Below are 19,901 nucleotides of genomic sequence, written 5' to 3'. Positions count from 1 at the left end.
ATGAAAAAGGTGCTATATGAAGCAGTAAGCATACCTGTGCGAGCAAGTGTAGTTAAATTAAAGTGCATAAACATCTTAAATAAATATAATGCTTTGCAAAATAAAATACTGTGAATACAGAAATTTTGATGATGCAATGCAGAACTATTCTACAGTAAAATGTTTCTTTGAGATGCTGTCATTGGAGATTCCCTAACAGCACTGAAGAAGTTAATACAGGAATGTGCACTGTTTCCACAGATGTCATATACTCCCTTATGCTCCTGTAACAGGGTGTAAACAGAGGTCAATCTTGCCTCTGAATTAAAAGATAAAAATACCTAGGAAGTCCAGAAAACCAGAGAAATGGCAGATAACTGAGTTCAGCTAAGTGAAGCTACTTCAGTTAACACATATATTGTAAAAAAATTGTAGTTACTTCAAAATAACTGGTCTCACTGGGTATGTATTGATGTGTGTTCCTTGCATTAGTATCCTTCAGATGGTAAGATATGGAAGAGAACAGGGGCTAGGGCTCATCTGGCACTCTTGGCTCCTATTTTGATAGATGATTTAAGAGTACAGCACTGATAGAGATAAATTAAATACATGTTTTAATCATCCTGCTTTCTCAGAATTCAGAAATTAACTGGGTTTTTTGCTTGGTTTGGGGTTTTTTTTTAATAGCTAAGGTAAGACATTTGTCTCCAGTGCTACCTTTTCCAGTCAGGTTCCTACCCTTGAGAATGATGTTGCATAAAAGACCCTACCAAATTTAAGTATCTACAGAACCATCTGATTTCTCTGAGAATTTGCAACATTGAAGAGGCTATGAAAGGAGAATGACTGAATAAACAAACAGCAAGGAAGCATCCTCTCTCCTACTGCTCTCTAGATGGATGGGAGGGGATGGGAGGAAAGGAGTCACAATATATACATCAACTGTAAAGTTTTTAAAAATTTTTTAGACTTCTCCTTTCCAAACTTATGATGATTTATAGGGTTTTGTACTAAGTGACCATCAAGGACTCACATGACTCTTAACAGCTGTGAAAAACCACAGGTAAGGCTTAATGAAGGGACATATTGGATTTGTAACTTACGAGTACATTAAGTGTTGCTGTCGTGACCATTCCAGCATTACCACACTGACAAGAGAGAACATCTGCTGCCTATCAGGCTACAGAGCCAGGTAGCAGAAACACAAATACAGTACTCAGAGCAAAATCCAAATGGGCATCAAAACCAATTCTTGCGATGACTTCCAAGATACCAGAAAAACATCTCTACAGGTAAGTAATCAAAATAAGGTATTTTTTTTTAAATGTGTGATGAATTGAAAAAGTTCCCAGAAACTTGCAACTTACAGCGCTCTAAGCCAGGAGAGGGAGCTCCTGCACTTTTCAAATAGGTCAACACGGATTTCATCTTGTCTTTGGAAAAAATAAAGCAGTTTTCATCTCATGCCACGCACATGTCTGCATTTGATTGCTTAAGAAGAAAAATCTAACATGAAACTTTAGGATATATAATGCTCTAACTATATGTGACTGGTATTGACTAAAAAATCATTAAAATTCATTTTACTCCCCCCCTTATAAAAGTAATCATTTTTGCATTACATAAACAACATTACTGAAATAACTGTCTCAAAACTGTTTAAGAAGTGAAATTAAATTATCTATAAACAATAACACACTGGGTCAAAAGCCCATTGAATTTCCTAACAGCAAAGGGGTGTTCTTCCTATTTCTAAGTTGACTAAATTAGAATTACAAGAAATTAGGGACTGGATTTTGATACTTTTAAGAAAGTTAGGAAACTGGGGAAATGCCAGCTAAAACAAATATTTGCAATTTATTATTGCAGAATGTTGCCACAGTTGCATTTTGTCAATTCATCTTTTTATGAAGGCAGTTTTTTTAAAACATTTCAATCCAGAATAACTATTAATAAAGTGGTTATTTTTCTCCTTTTCTAATCAGGATAAATGAAAAATGTTTCACAGATTTTGTGGTCTGTTTCCATACTATAAAGGCAGTATTTACTCAAAGTAAAAGCAGACAACCAAAAAGTCAGAGGGGACAAAACACAGGTTTTCATTGTGTGCTCCATCAGAACACATTCATTATACCAGCATTATCACTGTGATACCAGTTACATTTTCTAGGTTGAGGGAAAACTCATGGAATAAAATTGATTAGGTACTTGAAAGTTATCACTATGGCAAATTTCTAAATTACCTCTCTTCAAACTACATGTACATAGTGAAATGCCTAGTTTACAATTGAACTAACACACTTTAATCCTAGAGATAACTTGTGTTTCTTGTTCAGTTAAAATGTCCAAGACTGAGCCAGCCCTTGCTAAGTCTTGTAAGGATGTCCAAGAAATTTGTACCCATTGAAAGAAGTCAATCTGTGAGAACTCCTCACTAGAAAGCATATGCTAGTTTGAAGAGGAATAATGTCAAAAATGTAAGACGTAATTTGGTGTATATAGGAAATAACATACTTGCCTCTCCCAATGGTTTAAGTTCCAGGTAAGCACTTGTTTCCCAATTCACATCCCTTTCTTCTATTTTGATCAAAATTCTCAGCCTTCCAGGTTCCCTGACTAATGCTTTGATAGGTATCAACTTTGATACATGGTTTCATTTTCTATATGGTAAAAGTGACAACATTCTGTGTTTCTTTTCAGGGGAAATGAAGCTAATTACTTCCACTCTTTACTGATGACTGTATTAGCGTTTCCCACACAGCTCTCAGCTTAATCAGAAATATAAAACCTAGCATCATCATATTCCAGCAAGCAATTAGCCATCTGGTCCATGTAACTTCTCATTTGACAACTGCAATATTCTTGAACTAATGCTCTGTGCTTGAAAACAGAATTGATTTACAGCAGAATCTACTCATCAATGGCAAAATCAGTAGACTCTTTTACAAAATCTGGAATTTGGCCTCATGATAGAGAAAAATGATGCTCCAAAATTTTCCTTTGCATCTTCTGTGACCTTCAGCTAGGGTGGTGAAGGAGGAGAAGAAGAAAAGTCATAAAGATCAAAAGAAGGGCAAATGCAGCAGTAGTATTTGCTGCCAAATTTCACATCACTGTCAGCTTTTACAGTAGAGCAATATAATTATGTAGTATAAATTTCATGCAGTTTCATAACTACTCATCTCTCACTCATCAGTAGGCTTCAGATTTGTGGAAAATATTAGAATATAACCATTTTTTATGGTATATTATTTGCCAAAGTATCACTGTCACAGCTCATTTCGGGTATGGCAGTATGATTAAAGAATACTAAGGGGGCTTTGACATGTAACTTAATTTTCACAAATACTGTAATTTTTACTCATAACATTATAAACTAGCTTAAACAAACATTAGGACCTGGAAGTTAAGTCCCTAGAAGTTATGAAGTGGATACAGAAGATATTTCATCATTATGTAGCCCACCAGCTTGAAACAAAACAAAATACCACCTTTCAGCTGAAAGGAATATAGCCAGCAACAGCCACAGGGAGTGGCAAGAAAATGGAAGTGCAGAAGCACATAAGCTCTCTGAAGAGTTTTTCAGTGTGGCCTAAATTCCTGAATCCAACAGCCCAGTGGAAGAAACAACTGAACACATAGAGAAACAACACAGATCCAGTCATCCTTATTGTTAGGTAAATGGGCCAAAGCTTTAGAGATTCAAATTCATTTTTCAAAAGGAAAATTCTTTTCATTTAAATGTCAAGCACACATTAAGGAAAAAAAAAAGTATTTTCTTTCGAAATAATTCTGTTTTAACTATGTTGTTACTCAAGACATTCTTGAAGACCCAAGTTGTGCTTCTCCAAGGTCAGCTCCACTGGTCATCAAAGTCTCTTCTACAATTCCTGCCTCTGCCCTGCCCCTACCTAGCTGAGAAAGTAAGGTAGCAGCGAGAAGAAAGAAAACTCTTTTCACACTGTTGTCTAGTGTGAAAACAAGTAGAAATAAGAGACTCCTAACTTCACAGCTTGTAGACAAACACAGCTTACTGAATAACTTTTTTTCCTAAGCACCACATCACACTATTTGAAGCAGAGAGCGTACACAGAAACAAACAGATTAATGATAATAACCAAATTGAAAACAACCAACCAACCCCCACCCTAAGGGTTAATCACACAAAATATACAAGTACATGTAAATAATTAAACAGAGCATTTTTGAAGATCAGTAGAGTGCACTTTTGTGATGAATACTTATCTTATATACTGTCACAAATGAAGATGAGTAAGAGTTGCTAATCTCCTTCCTCTTCTGGACACTCACAAAACCCCTTCAGGCCCTCATGAACTACAAACTTATAGAAAAAATAATCAGAACTAGGACCTCTAGGTTAGAAAGCAATACCAAATCAGAGCATTGATAGGTGATTTAAGAAAATATCTGTTGTACTGCTATGCTTGAATAATACAGAATAACCACACTGGGCATGCCCAGCCTCTAACCTCCCCACAGTTATGGGCAATCGGAAGGAACAACAGGGTTTGCAGAATACCTGACTCACTGAACATCCTGTGATAACGCTATCACTTTTAATACAAAAGCCGTCAGATCGATAGTTGATCAGTTACTAATAATGACACAGGCACTTGTGGAACAGTTATCGATGTGCAAATGCACAAGTATTTGAAAAATAAATTATTGCTATAAGAAGGGGAACTTTAAAAAAATGGGAGAGGGAAGTACCTACAAAAATAACAAAGCCTCAAGCTATAGATTTAACTCTGAATACAATAATAAAATACACCAACTAGGCACTCAGTAAGTTCTTCACAACCATGAAAACGTGCTGTTCTACACTGGACATAGATGCAGACAGGTGGAGTTTGAGCTAGCCACCCTAGCCACCACTCTCTTCCCTTTGCTTTTTCGGACCTAAGGAGTTTGACAACCCACCAGTATCAGCTGGTCAGCTGTTACAGCGGGGATACTGCAACATGTGTATCAGACAACGAGGTTGGTGGAAAGAATATATATATATGGACAGATTCTTGCTAGCTGTTTCAGAGATGTTTATTTCTCCAGCCCCATGGCCGGGGCTCTGCCGAGGAACTGTTCCAGTCACGGTACCAAGGGTCCTTCTACCCGCGCAGGGAACACAAACCAACCAATGGGAATGAGGCTGAGCAGGGGCAGGGACCCCGACACTTCACCTGTTTATTTTTAACAAAAGAGATTTAAAACTTAACATTGAAAACAAGGACAGTTTCAAAACAAAACAAGCCACCCTCCTGAGTCTTTAAATGTCCAAACAGATTCTCTGGAACATCTTAAGGCTGACAGAAGGGAGACAGGACTCTCTGAGCATGCTTTGTGGGGAAACTGAGGCAGGAGAGGGTTTCTTCCATTTGTACCTGTTGGAACTCTAAACAACAATAGTTAATTTCTTCCCTCACTCTCGTCATTCCCCACTTGGCATTGGAAAGGGATTTTTGGGGAAACAATTGGCAAAGGCATGGTTTTGTGAGGAAAACCATGGGTGAAAAAACAGATTGGGAATACACTGGGGGTAATAGGATATAGGGTAAAAAGGGAAGGTGGCATTAGGAAAGGGAGACTGTAGAGGGAGGCTTACAATGGAGGTACTATCTAACATGACTACGATTTTTAGCATATATACTGCCTTTTACAGGAACACCATCAGGCCCAGTGACCTCTGCTGCTTGTAACCCTTTTCTACCTTGCACAATTTTGAACTCTACTACTTCTCCATCTCCTAAACTTGGGATGTATTTTTCAGGGTTATTCTTTTTAATAGCAGTTCTATGAATGAATATGTCTTCTTGGTTGTCACATCTTGCTATAACTCCATAATTTTGTTTAACATTATACCATTTTACTATTCCTAAAACCTTAGCTACGATGATTTTTTCCTTTTTCCAAGTGGCTGCTGTTTTCTGTCTCGCTGTGTTTTTGCTTTCTCTTTCGTTTTCGCTTGCTCTCGTGTTGGAACTGCCAGGGCTGCTGGGGCCGTCGGGGCTGCTCGTGCCTGCACGCTCTTCCCGCGGTCGCATTTGGGACCGCCCGGGCCGGGCCACACTGCTCAGCTCCCCGCACACCGCCGCCTCCTCCGGTCACAGCTGCGCTGCCGCTGCCAGGCGCTGCATCCACGTCTCAGCCGGGCCTCTGAGCGGTGACCCCCCTGCGCCCTGCCCCAGCGCATGTTTCGGCTAGGCACAGCTCCGCTCCGCAGCCATCGCCGCTGGCCACCGGCCACGCGCCGCCCCTCTCGGCCGGGCGTTCACGGGGCTCGCTCCACCACGCGCTGTGTGGGGCCGGGCGGGCACCGCCGCACTTCACTCCGCTGCCGACACTGCAGCTCACGTCGCTCCGCCCGCGCACGGGAACTGCCTCGCTGCTGCTCGCAGAGGGCTCGGTCCACATGGCCTGGGTTGCACGGTCCCTGAAGCAGTTTTAACTTCACAAGGACACAGCTGACATTGTTCAACAGTCTCAGTAATTAAATAATATCATGAAAATACTCTTCCATTGGCATATATTTTGACTCAGAAATTAACTGTGTCCAAACGGTCTTCCAAAAGTCTTCGGTAAGAATCAAGTTCCAAGAAACGTAGAAAAAGTTCTTAAACAACCATGAAACAAAATGTTTCAGTTCCTTTTGAGCTTGAATTAAGCTAAAATTTACAAATCGTTGTTCAAGAATCTTTTCAAGTTTAAGATAAATGTCCATATGCAGCTCTGAGAGCCAAGAGTCTTTCCACAGTTCCTCCATAATTTAGAGATGGAAGAGCAAAACAAAAACAAGAAGAGAAATCTGGAGTTTACTCACAAATCCGTCGCTGTACTTAGGGATCGGGGATCGTTCTGCTTGCATTATCCACCATTGTTACAGCAGGGATACTGCAACACGTGTATCAGACAACGAGGTCCGTGGAAAGAATATATATACGGACCGATTCTTGCTAGATGTTTCAGAGATGTTTATTTCCCCAGCCCCATGGCCGGGGCTCTGCCGAGGAACTGCTCAGTCAGGGGACCCGAGGGTCCCTGCCCGCGCAGGGAACACAAAACAACCAGTGGGAACGAGGCTGAACAGGGGCAGGGAAACCCCGTGTCTGTGCCCCCAGGGCCCCTCTCCCAGGACCACATGGCAGGAGGGAGGGACCCCAACAGTCAGCTTGATTCCTGAAGCCAGATGCCAGTAGTGCCCAGCCCAACCACCATCTCTTGTAGCAGAAACACCAGAAAGCTGCCACCTTGCTATACATAACCAGCCACTTCTTGGAAGTGGTTCAGCAGGACAGTCTGCAATGAGCAGTTACGCATGCTTCATTGTTCTTATCTTTCAACCTCAAATAAAGCCACCCTTGCCTGTGGGTTTTAGGCAATCTGCAAAATAGTCTTTATGTGTGCAAGAGGGAGAAGGGTATGAGGCTAATGGAGAAAAAAATTGCCTTGGCACTCACTGAGAGCTAAAAGAATCCCTGAAAACAAAGTGCAAGCAAGTATGACCAAAGCATTTGCTATCAGGTTTACTTCCTAACCTTGATGAAAACACTTGCAATATCTAATCTCACCATAAAAGCTAGCCTGGAAGTGAGGGTGGCTCCTCCTATAAAAATCCAACAAGTATACCTTAAAACAACCTATGTTCTGTGTTAGCATTGGGTTATCTTGCATCTAAATCCGTATTTTACAGTCCTAAGTAATCATTCTCTGTCTTCACACTGCCCAAAATATGGCCCATCTCACTCACTGTATGGACAATCCATGCTCACTGAGAATTCGATTTGTCTTTACTGTCTTACGTATTGGCCTTACTTGCTGCAAACCATCTAAGTGCAGCTCTGAAGACAGGATGACCTTTTGCTGCTTCTGCACTTCCATACTACTTGCTCAATATACCAAAAGATACTGAAACATTAGAAGTAACTTCTCACTTTAAAAAAATCTGAAGGTAAGTGCATTTCAAAAAGACACCTGTTATTGTAAGTACCTAATCATGACCCAAACTGACAGAAGGTAAGAACCTTTAAAAATATTCATACAATAGAATTGTCTAAATTTCAAAGTCTAACAATAGAAGATATTAAAATAGGTTCCAATGGACAGAGTTTTCTGAAATACTACCCTGGATAGTATCACAGCCTTTTTACATATGCAGAGAATATTTCTTTGATTTCAAATTACTCAACTAGTTCAATTCAATAATTAGCCTAAAATCCAAGTGACCAAGCAGAACTTCAATACAGGAATGGTTGTTTTCGTTTTCCTGTATACAAATGAAAAAGTTAGCATGTCAGGAAGATCTGCTTGTTCTGCTTTCTCAAAAGATGGCAAATTTTATTTATTCCTCTAAATTATCATGGAGGCTAGTATTTCATTTTTTAAATGCAACTATATTCATATTTACTGGTAAGTGCTATCATAGGAATGTATATCTGAATTTTAATTGAAATATAAAATTATTTATTAAATTCTTTGTACTTCCAATTCAGCAATGACTTACTGGCTACTTCTACTGAAATTAAGAGCAAAAATATTATTATATTAAAAAATTAAGTTTCCCTTTGTTCTTATCAGTAAAATAAAAAAAAAATTAAGAAAATTCATGTGAAGCTATCCAACTGCTTATATAAAAATGTATGGAAGTACACTGTATGGCTCTGTAAGGAAAAAGGTGTCATTAACAAAAAGGAATTAATGTCTTAAGAAAAGGTCACGATGTTTCAGGGCAAATAAGAATCTAGAAATTTATGTTCAAGTAAATGCTAACAAATTGTTGTAAAATCTGGTTATTACAAAATAATTTGACTTATGTAAGTTCTCTGTACTATACTGTAGCTTCACAGTTTTCACACATTTCCAAAATATTCACTCAAGAAAGCATCACTGTACTTAATCCCCAAGTTTGAAGAGAAGGCACAGATGGGCTTTGGTCAGGAGCACTGATTAATCTCTACTACCCTTTTTGAGATGATCTAACATTTAAGGACAGTTTAATGAATACCTGTATGTGCAACACCACAGTTACGATGAACTTAAGCCTCTGTGGAACAGAGAGAGAGGATATTTGGAAGCCAGCTTCCAAGGACACACACTGGAAACTCAAACTCAAATATATCTATTTAACAGCATCTCTTGAAAAATTTTAATTACCTAGAAATGCTAATTAAAGTGTGATTAAACTCATTAGAACACCCCAGTTGCAGAGGCAGGGGCATGATGTGTTTCTCTGTTCCAGTTTCCAATGCCATAATGATTGTTGACCTTCCCTTTCCCCCAACCTTTTGCCATAGCTGTAATCACCTGGCCTTACTATAGTCTTACAACTTTGACAATAACTGAGATTGAGACATCTATTCAACGAGCATGTTGTGTGATGTAGGACCATCAAAACACTTATACAAAATGAACTCAAGCTGTAAGTGCAAATCTCAGAACTGCTCCATTTTAGAGCACCTGACAACTATTCTTCTCATATTCTTTCAAATTTGGTTGTGAAGAAACAGCTTCCCACAGCCGTAATACAAAATTCACCTACATTATCATGGAAAGTGACCAACACCTCCATGGCTCAGGAGCTGAACAAACTGGGGCTTTCTGAAACCCTGCACGAATCCTTGTGGCTGGTGCTCAGTAACCAGCAGCAGTCATTTACCACCACACACAGAGACAGCAGCAAGAGGGCACTACACTTGGACCCCACAAAAACTGGCACTACTGGCTCTGCTACATATCCTTAAGGGCCTTCTCAGCTCATATATTTTTGGCAGGCCATGGATGCAAAACCAGCTCAGCAGAATACATGAAACACAGCATAATCTGAAACATAAAAAGACAAAATTTCCCTGGCCCACTCCTAAACAATATACAGATATTCCAAAACTTTAGTGTAAGTCTCTCAGACTCCACAGCTCTCCTTGCACTAGAAAGGAAAATCTTTCCAGACTGAAGGAGAAAATGCAAATTTTTTTCCTGTATTTCCAGATGACAAGACACAAACCAACCTAACACCAGAGGGAGAGGGAGATCTATATCAAGGTTTGTTTAGGCACAATAAACTGAGCTACCTTATTTGTTCTCCTCACTTTCAAGAAACCACATCTTCTTTAAAATAGCCGCTCAGAAAGCACTAGTCATGGACAATCAGCAGAAAGAATGTCACATGTAAAGTCATGAAAGGACTAAAAAAAACCAAGGTGAAACTTGCTCTTATTAATCTGCAGGAGGTGCTGGGAGGCTGTAAAGTCAGTTAAGCCAAATACACAAACAAGTTAATGATGACCTGAGGGAGAAACACCAGATTTACACATTGAAAAAAACACCGTGCAGGAAAGTATTAAGTAACTGAATGTACTCTATGCTATTATTTCAAAAGCTCTTTAATTCACCAGATGGAACCATGTAGCAGAGAAGCAGAGGCTCCCCAAGGAATCCTACTGTGGTCCCCATTCCCATCACAGGACGGGAATTTGCAATAGAAACTTCAAAGAAGTAAAACTAAGAAGTCCCCTGGTTATAAGTGCTTTTGGAATACCCTGCCATGCACCTTCTAGGGACCAAAATGTCTTACTGTGTTCAGCAAGTTCACATGATCTAAACAAGAAATACTATTTTTTAAATTATCAGAGTGTAATAGAGAGACAAAACCATGACTGGTTCTGAGTTTCCATTCAAGCTATAGTTTCCATATTTTAATACCAAGAACAGACGCCTGAATTCTCTAGAAAGGAAGGAAACATACTTGTTCACTCCTGGCTTCAAAGATGCATATGAAAGCATTTTAAAGTTTTCCAGTCAATTGCTGATGTTAAATAAAAAAAAAAATTGTCAGCCTCTCTTGAGAAGAGTGAAATTATCCACATTCTTAAAATGCTTTCAAAGTTAACTGTGGGAGAAATAAAAGGCATCACTTCTAGTTTCACAAGTAGACAGATCAGTTTACATCCTAAAGACAGGATCAGACTACTTAAATAAACATGGGACAGAAATGTCTACAAATCTACTGACAAACAATTCCTAAAATAATTGTATCATGTTCCTGTTTAAAATAATTCTATATTACATTTTTTCTGTTTCAAATAATTCTCTAAAAACATCACAAAAAAGAACAAATATCTTGCCACTTTGCCCCTCCCCACAAAATGACAACACTTCCCAGTTATCAGAAATATCTGATATGAACAGAATCACTGTATCTTTTACTCCTACATTCAACCACATTCATATGTTCCACTGCATTTTTATTTCATTTTGAAGTTAGAGTAGAATGAAAACAGAACTGATGGTTGGTTTATTATGAATCAAGTATCTCCCCACTAAGCCAACAACCCTTCTGCTGAATCAGGTAGTTTAAAATTCAGCTGCAATAACAGATTTCTACATTGCACTGAGGACAAGCTACTCAAAAAGAACCAGATTTTTCTGTAAACACAATGTTTATACTGCAGGACAATCTCAAGTACACTCAAAAACAAATAAGCATTGAACATGCTGAATGATTACCCTTATAAAATAGATACAGACATTAATTATTGAAAAGAAGTCTCCCTTTTTCCTTCTCACTCCTATGCCAGGTATTAAAATACTCCTTTGCTCAATTCGTCTGTAACACATAGGTATATTCCAGTATTTTGAGGGCTATAACTTTGCTTAGTACCTTAGAAGCAGTTGTCCCAATCTTCTGTATTTCATGTAATTCAGGTAATGATATAACAAGTTTTGCTTTAGCAGTTGATAGAAGCACCATAAAACGTTCTGCTGAGATCTTAAAAAGGTACACCTCACCCAGTGATCCCACCAGACTTCTCCACACTTCCTGAATGTTTTCATCTATGTAGTTTTATTTGGTTGTGCAGACAGATTCAGCTGTCATTCAGGTTAAGTTCATTTGTCACAAATCAGTGGTGGTATAATTGGCCTGTAGGAATGAAAATTTCTTAAAACAATACTTAAAATATTATCTTAATGAGTGTAAGACACCCACACTGTCTGTTTAGGCACTCGTTAGCCACCATCAAGTCTGAACCGCAGCTAATAAAGCAGCAATTACTGTTCTTTCCTGGGAATCACCTGTCCTGATTCCCATCACATGGTGCATACGGAAGAAAGGCTGAGCAAAACCTTGTCACCCTCCTGCACACTCTATAGGTGTCTTTTCAGTCCTACCAGAACAAACTGGAACCCAGTGATAACAGACTTTTCCATTCCATTCCACATGGAAATGCTTGAACTCAAATGTTCTTAGACCACTTCAATGTGATACTTTATGGAAAAGGAAGTTTAGAAAAATAAAACTTGGGAAAGTAACTGACTTGTATTTTAGTATAAAATTATCAATATCTAGCACTTATTTTCAGCCACTTAAGTTTCTACTAATCCAGAATGTATCTGCAACCACTGCCACCACTACCCTGTCTCTGTTTTGCTGGTTTTTGATCCACTTTTGAATAATGTGCACACAGATGGAAAGTCAGCTTTATGTCCTCAACATGAAAGCAAGTCATTGATAATCTAAAATCGTCTGGTGACCCAAGCTGACCGATTCACATTCCCCCACTGATGGCAAAGGTGTGACACCACCTTCCTGCTCTTCAGCCAACTTCAAATAGGAGATAAAAACAGTAACTAAGGAAACACCCCAAACCACTCAATACTTAGCCACAGTGACAGTCCACTAAGTACAGGATCCTATCTTCAGGAGAGCCAGCACTGTAGTACACACTGAAGACGACACAAATAAAAATTATTTCTTCCCCCACCAATCAGCAGCACAGCATCCACGTGGGTCAGTCTGACTCTGGACTATCACCACTAACACTGACAGACTTGTAAAGCTCCTTGTTGAACCCGTTTTTTTGTTTTGAGTCTTCACAATATGTTGTGAAAATAAGTTCTATAACTCATGTCAAGTGTAAAGCATTTTTTTTGCATTGTGTTCAGTACCCCAAATTCTTGAAATAGTGAAAAAATAATTTCCTATTAATTTCCTCCCACTATTTATAATTATCTTTCATGTCCTCCTTCAAGCACCTCAACTTCAAACCAAAATTCTCTTTTAATGGAGAAGCCATTTCATGAGGTTCCCCATTATCTCTCTTTTTATTCCAGGGGCTGAATATCCCAGAAGATTTAGAATTACATCAGTCCACGAAAAGAAGCAAATGTTCAAGCATTTACAAAAGTTTGGTGGTAAATAATTTTGCCCAGGATTTTAGAAACAGGCTGTAGATTTTTCGATTTCTATTCTGTCTGTACAGAAGCTCAGAAACATTGCCGTACTTTCAGCAAGTATGTAGGAGGCAGGGCCCAACCTGCCTGTACACAGTAACTGGGTCACAGAATTCAACACCCATCTCATTATGAGACCTGCAGCAGGTGATGGAACAGGGACACATGCTCTACTGCTGATTACAAGATGCTGTATCTCTTTTATCTTTCTTGATTAGGGAAAAAGAATGAGCCCACAGCCTCACCACCCTGCTGCAGAGTTATCCTGGTCTCTCAATTTTTTAAGCCAAGCATTTTCCTGTCACCCAAACCTCAAAAGTGGGCATTTTCTTCATAATGCAATTCAAAAACAAGTTTTCATAGTAATGTATGTTAAAAGAAAACAGAGTTTGTAAAGCCTAAGATGTGCATATACACATTTTTCTGGGCTTATCCCAGACAAAAGTGAAACAAAACCATTTACAACAGGATGAGAGATGGCACCACAGTGCCAAGTGCAGTAGCTCCAAACTACACATGAAAGTGATCACAAGCAGATCACTGTGATGTGAATAACAACATACAGGTTGTCACAATCAGTCATCAACTATGAAATAAACACATAAACCCTCAGTATTTTAGTATTATGTTTAAGCAGAGATGTCTGTTTTCCCTGACACATCTGTTGAATATAGTAAAGAAAACCCAGTATCTTTACATGTAGCTTGTGAAGACTCTAGAATGCAACAGCCAAGACCATATATTACAAAAAGCTGTCTCTCCAGAGTACTTTTTATTCATGTAATAACAAGGAAATTGTTATTTTGAAACAAACCAAGTTCTGACACACTTAAGATCTATCTATCTAACTTAAAACTGTAGAGCTACCATTTGACACTTTCTAGAAGCTGTTTTTCCCATTTAGGAAAGAAGATTTTAGTAAGTTCACATACTAAACCACAACTCACCATCACATAATAAAGTCTTTCAAATTCAATACCTCCTTAAGTGAGTCTACAAGTTGCACATTACAATCACTTCTTAATTGATATAGAAATAAATACAATATTGACAAAAGTGCTAACAAACACATTGAAGACAGCAAATTTCTAATGGGAAACAGAGAAAACCAAGAGATAAAGAATTCTGAATACTCATTAAAATGAAAAATGCCTTCTGCAATTACTCAATAGGAAGATGAATAAATCTATTCACTGAAATTAGCAAATTGAGTTTGCCTTCTTTTCTCTGAATTCTATTAATATACAGACATTGTGATACAAAATAAATCTGCACATGCGCTTGGATCCATTTTCATTCTGTTTTGAAATGGAATGTTTTGTCTTTGCCAATTTATTAACAGAGGCACAGAAACGTGACTATTTCTGCCTTTCTCTAGATGCATCTTCTTTCATCTGTCCTACATACTTATCTACATTAGATTTGTGACCAATTCCTGTATAAATTGGTAAAAGTTTATACGCAAGAAAAAATTTAACAACCATGTATTTTTATATGACTATTCAAAACAAATTAGAAGATTCCAGTGTTTGGTTTTTGTTATGTTTCTTGGGCCTTATATAATCGTAGTTTCTAGTACAACATGTCTTTGTTTATTTTCTCTACACCTGATCAACCTGCCTATTTGGAAAAAGCAAGTTAATTTCAATTTGGAAGTTGTTTGTATTGCTCCAGTAATTATGTTCTATGTAAGAAAACACTTAGGTACTTAAGCCCTTAGCATCTGTAACTACCACTCCAGCTTGTGACTTTAGATCCCAATAGGATAGATTTGGGTTGGACACATTGTATCCAGTTTCAAGACAGCTCCTTCAGAACTTTCTTTACTTGTGATTAAGATCTAATTAAAGGCTAGCAAAATACATACCACCCACTTTAGAAAGCTAGAAGAGTTTTAACTGCAGCTATGAAACTACGGTATGTCTATGAGTTACAGTGCAAGGTTGCTTGGAATCCAAAGTACCTGCATGCTCTGAGCAGACAGAACGCTCCCAGCTCTGTGCTCTGACTGAGGGACTGCTCCACAAAACAGGCACAGAGATCTCCCCTCAGCACCCCACTGCAGAAAACAAGTCACCACTAATCTGGAGTCAAGCTGCCTTCTGGTTTAGGATATTCTGTGAGAGAAAGCTTCAAGACATTCACGTGAAGATTTGAAGGCAGTCACTAAGGGCTGACTGGAGGTGGACCCCTATGTATCAGCCGATTACTGGTGACTTAATGACAGGAAGGACAGGAGCAGACAAGGGAAGGAGTTTGAAGGGAGGTCTGGAACCCTGTATAGAACTGTATAGAAAGAGGGATTCTGCAGAATATAAAAAAACCCAAGAATTACATGATACAATCAACAGTCTTGTAAATTTTTTGCAGCAGAATTTTCTCAGAGAGAAGCACAAGCAGATGCTGTGCTGTGTATTTTAAGAACAGAGAATACATTGCAGCAATTGACAAAAGAGATTATGCCATATTATTCCAAAGGAAAGAATATATCCTACAGATAGTACTACAGGATTTGAAATAACTAAGACTTAAATATAGCCTTGACATGATGCTGAATTTGGAAAATATTTTCCTGTTTATGAGCTCAAGTAAGTGACAGAACAATGGTATCATTCACAGAAAAACATGAAAGGACATAAAAGGAATTTTAGAAATGGTAATGATGTTATATTATGAACTGTATTCAAGAAAGCAACATACTTTTTAAAATTACAAATGCTTCCAAAAATTTACTTGAAAACCAGTAATAATACTAACAAAATACTTCCCAGTGCAATTTAACACCATTTTTTTAGACATTCACAGTATGTATTCAGACATTGAAAGCAATGAAAAATTTACTTTACATTTTTATAATTGATGCAATCACAGTTTTAGCTAGTGACATTATGTCAGAATATTTAATCTTAAAATGGCGATTTACAAACTCCAGTCTTGAACAAATTATTGTGAAATCTGCATCCCAAACACATCACAAAAAGGTGAAACTGCTAGTGATGATTGAGGAAAATAACACACAAATAATTCAGCCTTTCTAAATTAAACTTAGGTTTGTGGACAAAAATATAATAATTATTATTAATATTATGATTACTAATACTATTTTTAAGCTTTTCATTGAGCTTAACAACATGGTAAATAAAAACAAAGGGGTTTTACTCCCCTCTAAACAAACTACAATTCATTACCTTCTTACTTCTTCTGCACCCCAACATATCAACTAATGCAATGCTTTCATCTGTTATTGTCACTAGTGAGTGAGCAACTTAAAAAATAGGAAGAGGAAGCCCTTCCATTAAAATAATCTTAAAATAGTATCTGTCCAAAAATATCCACTTCAATTAAAAAAAAAAAAATCCTAGTGTGTGTTACCCTCAAGTAATGATTTATTGAGGAGGATACCTCTGTAGCTTCTAAGTTAGGACTGACATTTGAACAAGACACACCCAGGCACCAGTATATCAAACAGAAGTAAACCTGGTTTTCCAAGAAGACAAGAAAGGTACTTCTATCATCACATAAAATCTGGAGGACAGGTTTTTCTACTCCATTAATTCCACTGAAAGCAATGCACGTTCATGAGAACCTCTGAAACAGTGTTCTTCAACTAAAATCACTAGTTCTTCTGCTCCTTTTCTAACAGTTTCAAGTGCTCTTCATTATGGATATTAGGAGATGAAAGTACTGAACTGTCATATCAAGGAACATAACCAGCTCTCCCACATTATCTCAGTTCTTCCCAGACAACTCCTCCACAATTAATCTTTTGGAGAATCTGTCATGTTAACTGCATTTCTCAGTGCAAGGTAGACATTGCCCAACTTAAGATCCACTTGGATCTCTTGGTCCTTGTCAACCAGCGACTCCTGCTTTCCCATCCAAGGAGCCACACACCATTCATTCTGAGCAGCAACAGAAAGTATTCTCTTCCCCAGTCATCTCCTTGCCGACATCCTAATAAAGGTACTATCATCTTCTTGCCCCCACTTCTTTCTTCCCACTACAAACAGAACAGTGCTTAGATGATCATGGTCCTTTATCTACCACTCTTCACAGAAATTCAGTTACAGAGTCCAGAACAGATCTTTTTTTCAAGATATTCTTCAGACTTAAAGAAAACACATTCTTTTGAAACAATATCCTGAAAGACAGCTATGGTGTTAGAAAAACAGCTGTGCATCAGTAGCTTTACCTTTCTTTACCCATAGCACTAAAATCCACAGTAGGTGTTCACCACTTTTAGTAATTTCAGCGCTATTCAAAAGCAGTATTAAACCCAAAAAACTCAGCTATGTTCACTAGCTGAGGCAGAAACCAGTGTGTTGAGGCAGAAACTAGAAAGTGTTTTAACTTTCTACTCCAGAGTACCAGAACAAATGAATGTTGGCTGCGTAATGCAAGCCTTAGCCTAATGTTCATACTTACATCTGCTATTCTTCAGCTGTCAGACTGAAGAGGAACACCAATAAGCTACACAACTCTGCTAAAGCTGATTTAAATGTAAATGAGAATCAGCCAACATGCAGAGGAATAACAAGCTTCTGAAAAAAACCCCACTTATCTCAAAAACAAAAATGATGTTCCAGAGTGTTTCACATTATTCCTTAAAAGCATTTGAACTGAGTGTCAGCAAAAACCAGCTCATGAAAAAAGATTTAAGTAAGAGGGCACGTGCTAGCATTGTAATACTGCTAACTTCTAAATAAAACTGAAGTAGAACCACCACTTGAAATATTTAATTAGGCAGGAAATCTAAATCTCATATCCAATTTTCTTTCACCAAAACCTCTTTATCCTGAACATTACAGTAATTTCATTTATTCTTAATATTAACAGGTGCTGTTTTAATTCAGTGTCAGAGACAGGATAGGACATAAGCATAATATTACATTTGGAAACTTGAGTGAAATTTGGCAGAAGCTGCCGTGTTGAGGTATCTCAGACACTGCACATGTGCTCCTTGCTGTGAACTGTGCCAGCTATGACAACGAAACCACTTTAAGGTAAGATGTCTTGCAGATCAGATGTATGGACTGCCCTTTCTTCATATTCCAGACAATACAGGACACAAAAACCAATCCCATAATGGCCATCTGGGCACACACTGTTTCCTTCTGCTTTACAGCCAACCCCAAAAGTGTGCAATCATACCAGTGTTCAACATGTTTTTTCATTAATTCTGCTTCATACCATCCAGAAATTGTATTGTTCAAGAAGTCACTCATGCATGAAGGCAACCACTGTCTCACACTGAGAAACACAGAATATTTAACAGGTTGGAGCTAAAACCCAACAGTTAGCATGATCATTTTAATTTTTTTCATTGAGGAAAATTCTTCCCATTCTTTTTTCAATTTCAAGCTATGCAACTCCTTAAGAGCCAAAATTGACTAAATTTCATTCTATTACAACTTTTCCCAGGTAGAAGCCTAACTTTTAAGGGTTATCACACAGGGGACCAAAAAACCATAGAAAAATGTGAAGAAAATTTTTTAAATTATTTTGAAGTTTAACAGTAAGTTTCCCAGCTAGGTTGCCCCCTTCTAAGGTCTCCCATTCACTGTAATCTTGCCTTCTTTAACTGAACAGAGTAGGAATTTTTTTGCAGAAGTGTTATGTCACCACTTAGAAACAAAAAAGAAAAGAAATTATTTAACTTTATGAGTAAATTCACACTTGGATTTTCCAGTATAGCCTGCAAATATAGAAAATATCTTTTATTCATTTTAAACCATAAGAGCTATAAATTCCCATTTGTTTTCCTGTATCAGGATTCAAAATCATAATGTCTGTCTTTGAAAAGAAAGATACATACAAGGGCTTTTTTTTTTTTTAAATTTGAATTGAAACAATGAATTGTTTCAAAAAAATGAATTGAAACAACTCAAATTTCACACCCAGAAGTACATGATCAATGACAGCCATTACTATTCCATTTCCTTATTACCGTACCTCAAGCCGTTAAGAAATTTTCTGGTCAAACATTAAGTAGGAAACAGTACTCAAACAATTGCTAAGAATATTAAATTAGAATAAAACCACATTGTTTAGATGTTGATTTTCCTTCTCCCCAGTAGCAGAATTTGCTTTCCTGAAAAAGAATTGAGTCCATGTTTCAAGAGAATACCTGGCACATCAGCCTGCAGGATACTTTACACAGGACTGCCATATCCTCCCTGAGGAAGTTGACCATGGCACTTGGGGACACTGTTTTGTGGTGAGCATGGTGGTGCTGGGTTAATGGTTGGACTCAATGATCACAGAAGTCTTTTCTGACCTTAACAATTCGATGATTCTAGAATGCAGTCAGAAATGCACACTGATGGATTGAACACAGTGGGCAAGAAGTCTGAATCTGCAGTCTGGTGTTAGATACCCCACCTATGCACAAACCACTGGCTTATGCCACTCGGAAGAGAAAAATGTGGGCTTGAAATCCCTCAGGTTGAGGCGGACCTAGGAACAAGGCCTCCTACTTCTTGGACTCCTCAGCTAATTAACTGCCAGTCTACTATGTATAAGATAGGTACCAAAAGCATCTTCCTAAGAGAAAAGTGCAGAAAGGGGTATGGGATTTATTTTCTCATAAGGGTCATACAAATGTCTAAGGTATACCCTGGTTTCCTACCAACCACCTTCACTGCACTAGTGCTCCACATTACAGATTTCAAATTCTAATCAGG

The 19,901-nt window shown here is 38.0% G+C and overlaps 1 protein-coding gene across 9 annotated transcripts in view; it reads right to left on the bottom strand.

Annotated features, from left to right (window-relative positions):
- Positions 1–19,901, bottom strand: part of MPP7 (MAGUK p55 scaffold protein 7) — a 161,135-nt gene that overhangs the window by 127,011 nt on the left and 14,223 nt on the right. Inside the window, exon 1 of one of the 9 annotated variants that reach the window (XM_048294366.1) lies at positions 10,733–10,757. The exons of the other annotated variants lie outside the window; for them this stretch is intronic. The gene's annotated coding sequence lies outside the window, so the exon portion shown is untranslated. Of the gene's footprint in view, positions 1–10,732; positions 10,758–19,901 lie in introns of those variants that run through there. 9 annotated transcript variants of the gene reach the window in all.

The sequence above is a fragment of the Corvus hawaiiensis genome, chromosome 1 (assembly GCF_020740725.1).
Source record: "Corvus hawaiiensis isolate bCorHaw1 chromosome 1, bCorHaw1.pri.cur, whole genome shotgun sequence".
Taxonomy (NCBI): Eukaryota; Metazoa; Chordata; class Aves; order Passeriformes; family Corvidae; genus Corvus; species Corvus hawaiiensis.
The sequence above is the reverse complement of the archived record's forward strand: the minus strand, read 5'-3'. Positions and strand labels throughout refer to the sequence as shown.